Genomic DNA, 14,230 nt, shown 5'->3' with positions numbered 1-14,230 from the left:
AAAAGAAAATGCCTGATGAACTAGGGATTGGACAGTTTCCAAGTGCTTGTACAATCGATGGAAATGTTCAAATAAATGTGCAAAAGAAATAAACAAAATAATCATTTATTTCTTTATCATATTGGCTAGCTAATGTCCTCTCTTTGCTGTTAGTGGCTGTGTTTCTGCATTGGGTAGCAACAGGTGACTGTTCTCAGGCGGAAGATGTAAACAGCTTAATTTTCGTGTTACATATTTTTTTTTTAATTAAAATTCATTCCATACAGCAATCGCATATTTGTGAACCGTTTCATAAAACTTTCATGCTTAAAATGTTTAGGGAGAAATGGAATACTGGTGTGTATGTTTTCTTTAAAGTACCGAGACCAGCCATATACTGTATGTTTATGTTCCAAAAATAATATCGTTTATAGCCTTCACACGCGTTACAGTATGCTCCTATTCTTTTTATGCTCAGGTACTAAGATTTCCCTTCAGTGGTAAAATTCCATATAAATATTCAATACTACAACGGGCACAGTAAAGATGTTTACTGTAATTCTTTCTACGACAGACCAACGGACCACGAGTGCCCCTGTCGGTCAACCAATCACGTACCGCGCGTCATCGTGCGTCACAATGCGCGACACCGTAGCCAATTACCTCCGGTACGTGTCTGTACCGCGCACTTTGAATGGCTGCATCTGTACATATATTGTTAAATTATTACTTTGAATATATACTTTAAGTTACTGAAACAGCCACGTAATAAAATCATTGCAATTTTGTTCTTGTTTGGAGGTGGGGATATTCTGACAACGATTGATTTAAAGACAATCTGTCAAAGTGCAATGAAATACAATAATTACGCTGGGTAAATGTTCCGAGGTCAAATTCTTCCACGACAGGGGTACCTTTAAAGCGCAGATGAGGGCACTGAAAAATTTTGGCGCGCCCTCTCTTTAAAGCCGTGGCCAAATACGAAGACAGAACGTACAGTTATAATTCAAACTGAATTAAAAACTACACGTCCCACATCCTACCATGGTGTTGCTTGTGATCATTGCATTTAACCAGTGAAACAGGGTGAAAAATCATTCACATGACTTCGGGGCTGAGTTTGGAAAGCTTAACCTATCAGCAACAAAGCGAAATGAACACGATAGGCTACCTCAAACTGTCAGTTACACGACTGTGTATGTCGCTTATGCCACCCCTTATTCGGCATTTTAGTTATGGAGGCGGAAATACGCCCTCTTTTATTGGTGCCTGACTTGTCGCCATCTTTAGCCGTTCCATGTCCGAGTCGCAGTAGGTAGAGACACGTTAATCCTAGTTAATCCTAGCTACTGTAGCGACGAGGCTTATTAATAGGGCAGAATTAAGTGTTTCTGAACTTTCCCAAATTAGGCCCCATCTCTCTGTTCATCTCTGTGGTGCAGCCACAGAGAAACTATTCATGCAGGCTGATTTAAGGTTCCTTGGATAAAGGACAGCTCCCAAAGGGGGATGCACTTAGCTAAGCCTGGCTATCATGATCAATGGTCATCCATTGGCGCCTATCTGTCTAGGGAGTGCCAGATGGACATCTGGACTGCATTCCTAAGTGTCAGGAGTAAGTGACTCATATCTCACCTTGATCAACCAATCAGGGACTGGTAGGGCCGAGTAACCCACGTGGGACTCTGATGCCCATGGAACTTTCAGCCAATCAACGAGCTGAAGTTCCTCCAGGTAAAAACAGGCAACACAGAGAGCCTGAGAGATTCAATAGGATTCTGGAGAGAATTCTGCGGACTTTTCTAAAGGGAATTCAAAGGAGAATTCCAGGGCAGGACGGCCCAGGAGCAGAAGGCTCCCAAGGGCAGGACATTCTCGCAGCGCACCTCCTGACCATCCTGAGACTCAGCCCAGACAACCACGGAACGGCCAGTGTGTCAGCGTGCCAGAACTTTCCTTTGTGCTAAGAGTCTAGAGCGGAGGTTGCCAGAGAGTAACCAGAGGATCCACCCGAGGTTAGGACCAGCAGCAGGCCTTGTGAACAGGTCAGAACTGTGGACAGCTGAATCACTATTCAGAACTAGCTCTTCATCAGGAACGAACCGGTCCTCTTCCTGACTTGCTGGGACCCACAGTCATCTTTTCTCCTGTGCACAAACTTTGCTAGTTAAAGCCAACACTAACTAGCCAGCCAGTGAACATCAGCAGCGCACCGTCGCAAGCCGCACAGCACAGCCTGGCACCGAGCCAGAGAGCGCGGATTGGACAGCAACAGCCTGCAACTGTTTCTTTGTGCCCGCAGGAGATCTGAATCCCCAGAGATTGGATGAGTATTCAACTTCACTGCATTACTGCTCGAGAATTCAATTGTTATCCCAACCAGTTGATATCAATTTAATTCCTAAGAGTTATGTACTTGTTTTGAGTATCTAATGTAGAAGTTATAACAAAGTTCACTGACGAAACGGTCTAAATGAATGATATACTGAACTTATGTCCTCTTGATGTGTAACTCTTTGTAACTGACTGAATATATACCTTTTGTTTTCTGATAACCCTCTCGATAAGATCTGTTAGGTTTACATGCATATTCTATGTATTAATAAATGTATCCTCGTGTATTAGTACCTGTGTGTGTGCGTTGTTTGAGTTATGTCGCATGGTTGGATTCTAAAGCCATCAAAAGAATCAATTTTGTGATTTACTGCTACGATTAATAATTGTCCCAGTAAATGCCCAAACCCTACATTTATATTTTGGCTATGGGTACATTACAAAAGCAAGGGAGTTTTTATGTCCGTTTAAGTTTTTTTGCAACATGAATATAATTATATTGTTATTAATTTCTTTAGATACGCGATTCCATATTATATTCCCTTTTAATCAAATTCTAAAAGTATGCTTGTTGACTCCGGTATCACGTTAGTTAAAGACTTCGATGCTAAAAATGTATAGGGAGAAATGGAATACTGGTGTGTATGTTTTCTTTAAAGTACCGAGACCAGCCATATACTGTATGTTTAAGTTCCAAAATTAATATAGTTTATGGCCTTAACACGCGTTACAGTATGCTCCTATTCTTTTTATGCTCAGGTACTACGATTTCCTTCAGTGGTAAAATTCCATATAAATATTCAATACTTAAACGGGCACAATTAAGACATTAAATATACATATACATACTGTATACAGTACAGTTTGCATACAGTAATATGTTTATGTTCCTAAATCAATCTCTTTTATGAGCATGTGAAAGGCATGGTGAATCGATTCTCAAAAATTACTGTACTTTGCATGATTGGAAACAAATGCGTGATTGCGAAATGCTGTGGTGTTACTTTTACAAAGACGGTCAATGAAAAAAAGAATGTGGACCAGGGCAATACTTTGAGTTTACAGCTTGTCCAAGGTCATTCATTATTAATACTATTTGTAATATCTTCGTTAAAGACTTTGATGGCGACAGCTCAAACATGAGAGGTTGAGCTTTATTAGCTCCACCTTGTGGAAATTCCAGATACTATTATTTTGCTTGTGGTATTATAGGAGAATTTACAGTAACTAGCGGTATTTACCGGTAACTCACGGTAGACTGTGTAAAGCGCACCGGAAAATAATGCGGTATCGCCCGTGCATTTTGAATGGCTGCATCTGTAGTTCTCAAGATTTTGTTTTTTCAATTGATTCTTATTTTAGTTTAAACCAATCCTCACATGGGATGCCCAAATATGTAAGGGTTTTGTGAGTTTACTGGCAGTGTTTAGTTGTAACAGTAAATTGATTCAAGGATCCACAAGGAATCATTACACAGAAAACATTTGATGCATAAAAGCATTCAAAATATCAAGCTTATAGCAAGTGCACAGAAGAGATGCATAAAAATAAAGACAATGTATTGAGTAAACTGTTGGTTTTTCTAACTTGATCACTTTCATTATCATAATCAAGTCAGGTGCTCATAACTACTTCTACTTTGAAGAAATTGATATTAACGTCTCCATAGTTAATCAAAAGTGCATTAATGTTGATCATTTTAATTAGATTAATGAGGAGATTAATGTAACCAATGGTGTACTAACATAATATCTCTATTTTTATGTATCGCTTCTGTATCAATTTGATATTTTTAACATCTTATGTACACTTCTTCTATTAATTTTGATGTGACGTAAATACTTGTGAAGACTCCATGTTGCTCAAACGATTGATTCCTAATAGCCAAGGTAAACACCTAATTTACTATAACAGATACCTGTAAATACTGTGCCAGTAAGCTGACAAAACCCCTACAAGAGCTTGATAGGGATAGTGTAAAGGCTTGATCTTGATAAGAATTTAATGTCACTTTATGCCTTTTGCCTCAAATTAGAACTTGAAATTACTAATTGTACAATACAGTACTTCTAATTTGCTATTTTCCAACCATTCCCTGAACTATTTATACAAGCCTTTTGTTTGTATTAGTTTTATTCTTGATAAACTCATATATTTGAATAAAACTCAAGTCCTAATCTGAATTTACACATATCAACCTCACCGCACTCTTGAATTTGGACTGTTAATAATCGTTTTATCACATTAACCCGATTTTGTTTTCAGAAATCAGTCATTTAGAGCAGTCAGTGATTTTGAGCAAGTGTCTCTATCTTACGTCCCGAGAACAGAGAACAGCGCCACCACTACATGCAAACGCTCAAGTGTGACGTCAAGTAACCTTGACCTCAGGTTCACATGCTTGTTGTTCTCGAGTTTTCTTGCATTTTTTAATTTATTTTACATCGAAATGTTAGGACAAACGTTGACGAATAGTGCTGTGTTTTTAATGAGAAGTGGAGTAAAAAAATATTTTGTATTTGAAAGCAACAACAAAGCGTTGTGCTTAATATGCAGAGAAATCGTCGCTGTTGTCAGAGTTTAATATCCGAAGCCATTCCGATACGAAGCACAGAAGTACTCAGACTTGATGCAAAATATGTTAAGATAAAGTAGAAACCCCGAAGAAAAATTGTTTATCAGCGTGAAATATTCACAAAGCGATCATAACTATCAGAATCCTTTGTAAGAGTGAGTTGCAACATAGCCCGTGTCATAGCTAAGGTGCCAAATATTTTTTTTAATTATGCTTAGAAATCGTTATTTTCATGACTCGATGTGAAAGTTCAGTGCGAAAATTATCACTTCAGATTTGTTTTCGTGTAAAATCTTTAGTACAAAAATTAATTCGTTTTGAAAAAAAGGTGGAATGTGGAAAAAAATAATAGGTTCTCAAGTTCGTTTACTGTATTATGCAGTTGACTACATTTTAGTAGGATATCTTCAATCCCATGAGTTTTTTAATCTGAATATTTCTGCTATTTGTGTTTTAATAAAATATAAAGAATTTTGTTCTCCTTTCTCTTTCATTGTGTAAACGTATAACCTTATCCTACATCATTTTGCTTTATTCTTAACAGTTCTAGTATTGAAATACAATTTTAACATCGTTATTTGTGTCATTTTTAACATCATTAGACAGTTGAGGTGTGACTTTGAACACATACAATAAAAAATAGTTATCAGTTGAGTTCTTAACAGTGAAATGATCACAGAAATGTTATAAAACGATTACATTACTTTGCTATGTACCTATTCTGTGGCACATATAATTGTATTTCTCCTAAAAACCTGATTTGGGAGATGGGACTATTTTTTTTACATTCTTCCCTTTAATTCAATTAAGACAGTTTTGAAATAAATCATTTCTTAACTTGGATATAATATTTAAATCTATTTAAAGTGATGTGAATTGCATATTTTTTAGGTCTTCACATTTTGTAATATCTATTTATAGTAATTTAAAATATCCCCTTTTCTACCAAACACTTGATATTTAAATGTTCAGAGCAGTTCTGCTTTACAATGTAACATTCATAATTTTTATCCAGACTTCTAAATGGTTGTTTGCAGAATGAGATTTTTTAAATTTGTGATTAACTAGGTTTGGAAAGTACTCTTTCTCCTTTAACTATCTGCATTTAAAAACATAGCTTTTTTAGTATTTTTTTAATTGGGTCTTACCTGTAAAGTCTTATTTTGAGCTTTAAGGAAGTAAGAAGTCATTTGTAGTTTTCCTTTACAAAATATTCTAAAACATTAGTTTTACAATTTCAAAATACTACTTTCCATCTCATATATTTATATAATTATAAAACCATGTGTTGTAACAGAAGAAATAAGGTTCTTGATCCCGAGATGAAGTAAAACAGATGAGTTTATTGCATGCAAGGAACAATAAAGCCGAAGTCTTGTTTCCCGCAAGAAACAACAAAACCGAAGTATTGTTCCCCGTACTGTTACAAACTTTTGGGTTATATAGTGTTTTCTTCTCCGTTTCTGACGTCACTCGGTCTGATGGTAAAGAGGGGGGTTCATGGTATTTGGCCAGTTTATGATGTTCTGGGCAAATGGTCAGTTTAACATTACACCCAGGGGGGTTCCTAGCTGGCATCTGCAATCCTTATCAGTTAACCCCCTTTCCTGCCATAAACCCCTGCTTGTGACTTGGAAGTCTAAACCCCCTACAGAAAAGATTAAATTCAAACCCCCGTCTTCACATCTTTCTTCATTCCCCCCTTATAAAATATGGCATACGTCAGTGTAGCCTATTTTTATACATACAATGTCAGGGCAGATCTTTCCTTTCTTGGCGAAAGGGTATGTATTGCCATGACATTGTACGTTCCACGGTTATGGCAAGATGTGATACATGTTTTTGTGCACGTGATGATTACAATTATACATATAAACAATACTATTCCTACAAATAAACACTGTAAAAAAGTTCCGCCCCAGGCCCCAAACACAGACTTTACCCAAGATCCAATTCCCCAATTTTCAGTATAATAGTCCTGATATTTCTGTCACTCATTGTAAATGTGTTGGGCCAGATCTGAGATGTGCTCAGAATTATCAGGGATATATGTGCAGCATTCAGTGCCAATTACTGCACAAGTTCCTCCTTGGGCCGCCAGTACATAATCTAAAGCTAGTCGGTTCTGCATGGCCACTGTTCTGAGGGCTACCATCTCATCATTAACAGCCTTCAGACTAGATGAGGTAGAATTTGCTAATTCTTCTAAAGTCGAAGCCATTTGAATTAACTCTCGACTCAGAAAGTTCATGCCGGCTTGTGGAAATATTATACCTAAATAATATTCCCAATCAGCCAATTTTCTTTGTGGTCTGTGGTTAGGTCCGAAGGGGGTGTGGGTTTGAACGCGGATATGAGGAACCACATATCCTAAATAACAAGAGCCAGACCACTGGGCTGGCAACCATGGGTAGGCTCGTTTTCCACAAATGAAATATGTTCCGTTTGGCGCTCCTCATGCCTCTGAAAATAAGAAACTTATACCGAATTGTGGGGTGTGCCGATCCCATCCTGGAATTTGGAAGGTAGAGGTGGATATATTTGCAGCGATGGTAAGGTTGCAACGACTCCATCCAACCAAGTGCAGACCATTAGTGTGCTGAAAACATATGTTTCCCTCACGTTCCTTATTTAGAGTCAGGTATGGTGGTGTATGGCTTCTGTTATATTTAGGAGCGTAAGAGCCTGTGAAACTCGTGGGCTCTAAGCCTCGCTCCTGTAGATATTGTAATGTTGTGCAGGTTAAAGTCGTGTTATGGCAACCCCCATAGTTTGTCATATTAAAATCTCCTAAATTATCCCTCCAAATGATCATGCCTATGACTTCCTCGAGACGCCAAGGAATGGCCCCCATAGGAAGTCCTCCCTGTACATATTTGGGTAATGCGGCACACACCCAGCAGGCACTTTGGTTGGTTTTCTTAGCTGTCAGATAGGAGAGGCCTAAAAAGGAATTAATTCCATGTTCTCCTTTGTGGGAGAGATGATCATTAATCCCTGCGGAACATAGTTCTACAGCAACAATTATCATTATTGACAGAAATGATTTCATTCTGGGTCCGGGGATGAGGCTCGTCGGCAGTGTGACGCGTGGATCCAGCGATCTTTTCCTTCCACTCAAACCGCAGACTCGGTTGTCAACAGGATCTGGTAGGGTCCGTCCCACCTGGGCTGGAGAACCTGTGAAGGAAATTTCCTGATCCACACCCACTCTCCTGGGATGAGGTCGTGCCCTCCTTCAGGTGGTGGTCCCCACGCCTCCAGGACCTGCTCACGGGCTCCTTGGGTGGCCTCTGTCAGCAACTTGCAATACTGTAACAGAGAATCAGTTAGTATACTCAAGCCTACTCTGTCATGTCCTGGAGAGTCACTCAGTCTCATGGGACGCCCCGTGATCACCTCAAATGGGCTCAGCCCCACTATTCGATTTGTCCCAGCCCGGATGCTGCACAGTACGGCGGGCAATGCATCCACCCAGGGGATCCCTCCCAAGTGGTACTTTGTCAATTTAGCTTTCAAAGTCCGGTTCACCCGTTCCACCATGCCGGAGGACTGCGGATGATGAGGGCAATGCAAGTCCCATTTGATCCCTAGTAGGTCTGCCACCACCTGACACACTTTTCCAGTAAAATGTGTGCCCTGGTCTGAGTCTATGCGACACGGGAGTCCCCATCGGGGAATTACTTCTGTCACGAGATATTTGGCAGTTGTCTGCGCAGTCTCTCGTTTGACAGGGACAGCCTCCACCCATCTAGAAAACTGGTCCACCATCACTAGGAGGCCTGTTTTCCCTTTACAGGGTGGCAGTGAACAATAGTCTATTTGCCAGTGTCTAAAGGGTCCCTTGGGTGCAGGACGTCGAAGATTAGGAGCCCGAACCGGCGGTGCTCCAGAGGCTTTTTGGCACTCTCCACAGCGTTGTACCACATCAGCTGCGAAGGGTGTGAAGCCTGTGCCCACCCAGCTCTGAGCAAAGCGTCGAGTCATTTGGCTAAAACCTGGGTGCCCTGTGGAGTGTATTTGTTGTGCCAGGTATGGCATTAGTTGCTTGGGACAGGCGGGTCTGCCTGTACGCTGGCACCTCCAGGTCCCATCCTTCTGCAGCCCCACATTGCGTTCCATCCAGGTCCATTTCTCAATCCTTGGAGCCTGGGCCTGGAGCTCGCTGAGCTGTTCCGTCCGGAGTGCCTGTATGTTCACTGTGCAAACTGAAATAATCTGAAGAGGTTTTTCTATAGCCCACTCCTCCCATTGCCCCAGGGCAGCTTGACGTGCTGTCCAGTCTGCTAGCTTATTGCCCCTGGCCTCGGGAGTGTCCTCTCTGCTGTGGCCCTTACATTTGACTACAGCTACCTGCTTTGGGAGTTGGAGAGCCGCAAGCAGCTCAGACACCAGATCTGCATTCTTTACCGGAGTGCCAGCAGAGGTTAAAAAATCCCTATTACTCCATAACCTTCCAAAATCATGGCATACTCCAAATGCGTATCGTGAGTCTGTGTATATTGTGGTGGTCTTGCCTTTTGCTAATTTACAGGCTTCCACCAAAGCTTTCAGTTCAGCTCGCTGTGCTGACGTGGGTACCTCAAATCTTCCCCCACATTGGATATCATGTTCTGTAGTCACAGCCCAACCCGCTTTCCTCTCCCCACTAGAATTTATGAATGAAGTTCCATCAGTGAAAAGGATGAGGTCTTCATTCCTTAGTGGTTGCTCGGCTATTTTGATGCCCTCATCTTCTCCCATTGCCCAAACATCACAGCTGTGTTCTAACATGTAGGCTTCTGATGGGTCAGGTAACAATGTGGCTGGATTAAGAGCTCCTTCACGTTCAATGGTAATATTTGGAGCCTCCAACAAGACCTGCCACTTGCTCCATCGTATCGCATTAACCTGACTGACCCGATTCAGGGACATGAGGGTGTGTACCGCATGTGGGCATCGAACAATCAGTTGTTGATCTAGCACTATGTTATTGACTGCCTGTACTGCTAGACAGACGGCCTGAACGGCTCGTAGACATGGTCCCCAGCCCCTGGCTACCTCGTCCAAGGATCCAGAGTAATACCCTACCGGGCGGTACCTACCCCCATGTTCCTGTGTTAGTACAGCTGTCCAAAATCCATTCTTTTCACTTACGTAGAGGTAGAATGGTTGATCTGTCTGAGGAAACCCCAATGCAGGAGCCTGTAACAGAGCTTGTTTTAAATCATTAAAAGCATGTTCAGCTTCAGGACTCCAAGCAATAGGATCAAGGGACCTCCCTCCCCCCTTTAATAGGTCTGTAAGTGGTTTGGCCCTTTCAGAAAAAGCATCAACCCAATTTCTATTGAAATTGCACAGACCCAGAAATGATCGGAGCTCTCTCACTGTATTGGGACTAGGGTGTGTTCGGATTGCCTGGGCCCGATCTTCTGTCAATTCCCTTTTTCCCTGACTAATCTTTTGTCCCAAGTAAATTACGGTGTCTAGGCATAACTGTGCTTTGCTATAACTTAGCCTTGTGTCCTTTTTTAACCAAATGGTCGAGAATAATTTGGAGGTCCTTCTTGTGGGTTTCCTCGTCAGGAGACGCGATTAAAATATCATCCACATATTGGATAACGACGGAGGACACTTGAGGCAGCTCCCGGAGATGCCTCCGAAGTGCCATGTGATACACGGTGGGGCTGTTATGAAACCCCTGTGGTAACCTGGTCCAAGTATATTGTTCTCCATCTACAACAAAGGCGAACCAATCTTGTACCTCTGGGTGTAGAGGAACAGACCAGAACCCATTAGCCATGTCAATTACTGAAAACACCTGGTGCTCAGGGGTCAGTAGTTGAAAAATAGCAGAGGGGTCTGCTACTAAGGGGGTGAGACGGTTGATGTGTTGATTAGCTTTTGAGTAATCAACTGTGAATCGCCATGCTCCGCTGGCTTTCTTTACGGGCCATATTGGACTGTTGCTTGTACTATGTGTTTTTCGTACAATGCCTTGAGTCAATAGTTTTTGTATTACTGGTCGAACCCCTTCCTCCGCCTCTTTGTTGATTTTATATGGCTTTGTGTATGGCAGGGATTTCCCAGTAAATGTGGCGGGTTCCATATCCAGAAGCCCGCATTCGTCCTTATCCATAGTCCAAATTGGATGCCCTTTTAGTTCGTCTTTTTGGAGGGACCAGATGTTTACCTCCACCCTCTCTTCATGTACGGTTAATGTAACCCCTTGTAGGTATTTCAGAGCATCCCATCCCAACAGATCTGGGGTAGATCCTACCCACATGACAGCATTAAATGTTACCTCCCCATCTCCTAGTCTAATCTTGAGTTCTTGAGTTTCTCTGAGTGTTATTCTATTACCCCCTACACCAGTGGCCTCCAGCTCCTTCCCTGTGAACATGACACCACACCGTTTGGCTGACTGTTCAGATAAACACGATAATTGAGCCCCAGTGTCCCATAAAAGTGACATTTGAATCCCATTAATCATGCATTGTAATTTGAGCTCTTTTTCACTCAGTTCCTGAGATAGGCGTAGGGAGGCCACTAGGGGGAGTCCTAGTTTAAAAGCTCCCTGATAGCGCGTTTGTCTGCTTCGCTCAGATCCTGTAATTGTGACAACAGGTTTTTTTGCCCCTCTCGATTCGAGGGATTGAAAGGGGGATCTCGGTATCTTCCAAACCTGCCCTCACTGGCTAATCGCTTTTTGCAATTCTTTTGCCAATGTCCGAAATTTTTACAATAATGGCACCGAGTTGTAATTTCGCTTTTTGGATTTAGTCGGGTGTCCGGGCCAGTTCCACCCTTCAGTATGGGGGGTGTCCACCCTGTTTGTATTGCCCGCACCTTAGCATACATATTTCTCTCGATTTGCCGTGCCATTTTAACTATTTCCTCAAATTGTTTAGTCGTATCTTACCCTATTTCGGGCTCTTTTAACTGAAGGGCTTTGGCTATATCAGGCTTAAGACCGCCCAAATAAATTTGTTTAATTACAGCAGAGGCGTCGCTATTCACATCATCTTCGTCACTCAGTCCTGAGCATTCCAGCCAGAGTGTGACGAAGCGGTCAGTGAAGTCAGCCACATCCTCGCTTTCTTTTTGCTGACACGCAGATATCTTTTTCCAATCTGTCTTTGGTGGATAATTTTGTTTAAGCCATCGCCAAACCCATTCCCATCGCCCTCCCCTGCCGTTATCCTCACACAATTGTTTAAGTTCTCCGACACGCTTTTCCCCTGTCCTTCTGAGGATCATAGCGGCAGTCAGGGGGGAGATACCATAAGTATCTTTTAATTCCTGAAGCGCACTCCAGGTTCGCTGCATCCCTAATTTTGGGTGCGGTACTTCTCTAGCCCACCGGTCAATATCCTCCGGTTTTGGATTTGATCGTATTGGGGGTTCAGGGAAGGTAGGTGCGAGAACGGACCCCCTCAGCGGGGTGCGAGACGGAGTTAGAGTGGCGCTGTCATCAACGGCACCAGCCCCTGCTACATCAAGTCCTTTCCCACTTCGAGTGAGAGTACAGACCTGCGGGCGCCCTCCCTCTAACAGGGGAGACCCTGATCCGTCTTTATCACACTCATACCAAGTGTTATCCCAATCAGACCCCCCTTCTCCATATGGCCACTGAGGGAATTGATCCCAATTATTTTCGTTTCCTGCCTGTTTGTTCCCCTGTGGGAGAGCAGGATATAACTTAGTCGCCGGCTGTAGCACATTAACCAGTGCAGCGTGACCAGGAGTTAATTCCTTCTTTAATTTCTCATTCTCCTGTACTGCCTCTTTTAGTTTTTTTTCTAGTACCTCTTTTGCCGCGAATAAATTATCTTTCCTCTCATTTAACGCTTTTATTTTTTCTGTGAACTCCTTCTCTTTTCTATCCCATTCTGATTTCTCCTTCATGCTAATCTGCCACCTCAGGTGTCGGCCGATCACCAGGGCTGCAGCTAAATCTTTGTTTTTGTTCCAATGTTCGTACGCTTTTTTACAGGCATCTTCGCCCCAAACTCCTTCTGACAGACTCAGCTTCTTCCTATATTTCTCTTCCCTTTCAGTCAATTTACACTTTTCTGATATGTAATCAGATACTTCCACCACTTTCTCAAACACCCAATTAGCACACATGTTTGGTTTCTTTAAGATTTACTTTTGTCGTGTGTGAGGTAACAGCTCATTCAGTAGGGGGATGTTTTCACTTGGAAAAACCTGTGCATTACTGCACTCATTCAGCTAAGGGCGTCTGTTACCTCCAGATCTAAATGCCTCTCCGAGACTTTAGAGAGGACTTACACCGCACAGTTCACAGGTAAGAAACGAGACCTTGAAAACCCCCTTTCTTGATCAGTAATTCACCATCCCCAGAACGCCAGCATCGCTGCTTTTGCCCCGGGGTGGACTTACGCACTGAGCTCAATCAGGGCGATTCTCGGGTCTCAACGTCCTTTAAATCCTGCTACTTAATGCTTTGCTCTTTTATTATGAGGTGTGTTTATGTTAGTGTAGTGCGTGTGTATATGTATTTCACAAACAAGGAAAACACCAAAAACATACATACATATATCTCTTCTACTCCTGTTTCCTTTAAAACAAAAAAAAAACCACGCCACGCCAATCTGTGCACGATCAAGGCGTAGCTAATCTCAGGACCCCGGGCGTAATTAAAGCCCACACCAATCCTGGATTATACGTGCATTTAATGCACCACTCAGCTCCAGAACCCCGGGCGCAATTAAGGCCCACACCGATCCCGAGCCACAGAACTCCGGGTGCAATTAAGACCCACACCAGTTCTGACCTTCAGAACTCCGGGTGCAACTAAGACCCACACCAGTCCTGAACTACGTGCATTTAATGCACCACTTGCTCTAGAACCCCGGGCGCAATTAAGGCCCACACCGATTCAGAGCCTCAGAACTCCAGGTGCAATTAAGACCCAAACCAGTTCTGACCTTCAGAACTCCGGGTGCAATTAAGACCCACACCAGTCCTGACTTCACGGTAAGGGTCCAAAACCCGTTCAAAACTCCACGCGCAATTAAGGCATACACCAGCTTCGAACGCCTGTACACAATACCGCGGAACCCCTGCCAGACCAAATTCTGGGCTTACAGCAAACAACCCATTACATACACCGGTGCCTTCCCCGGGCCAGAGGAATTCAGAAACTCACGTTTACTCCGTCATCTCGGGCGATTCTCGCAGGGAGCAGAGATTTCCCAATCAGTCAGAGAGAGTCGGGACTTTTAAATAAAAGAGGAGTCCTTACCTCTTAGTTATGTGCGCGCTGACCGTCTCTCCTGCCGATGGGAAGTTCTGCGCCTTCTGGAGCATCCGCCGACTACGCCAAATTTGTTGTAA

The sequence above is a fragment of the Lepisosteus oculatus genome, chromosome 16, assembly GCF_040954835.1.
Source record: "Lepisosteus oculatus isolate fLepOcu1 chromosome 16, fLepOcu1.hap2, whole genome shotgun sequence".
NCBI classification, from domain to species: domain Eukaryota; kingdom Metazoa; phylum Chordata; class Actinopteri; order Semionotiformes; family Lepisosteidae; genus Lepisosteus; species Lepisosteus oculatus.
This window is presented reverse-complemented; position numbering follows the sequence as displayed.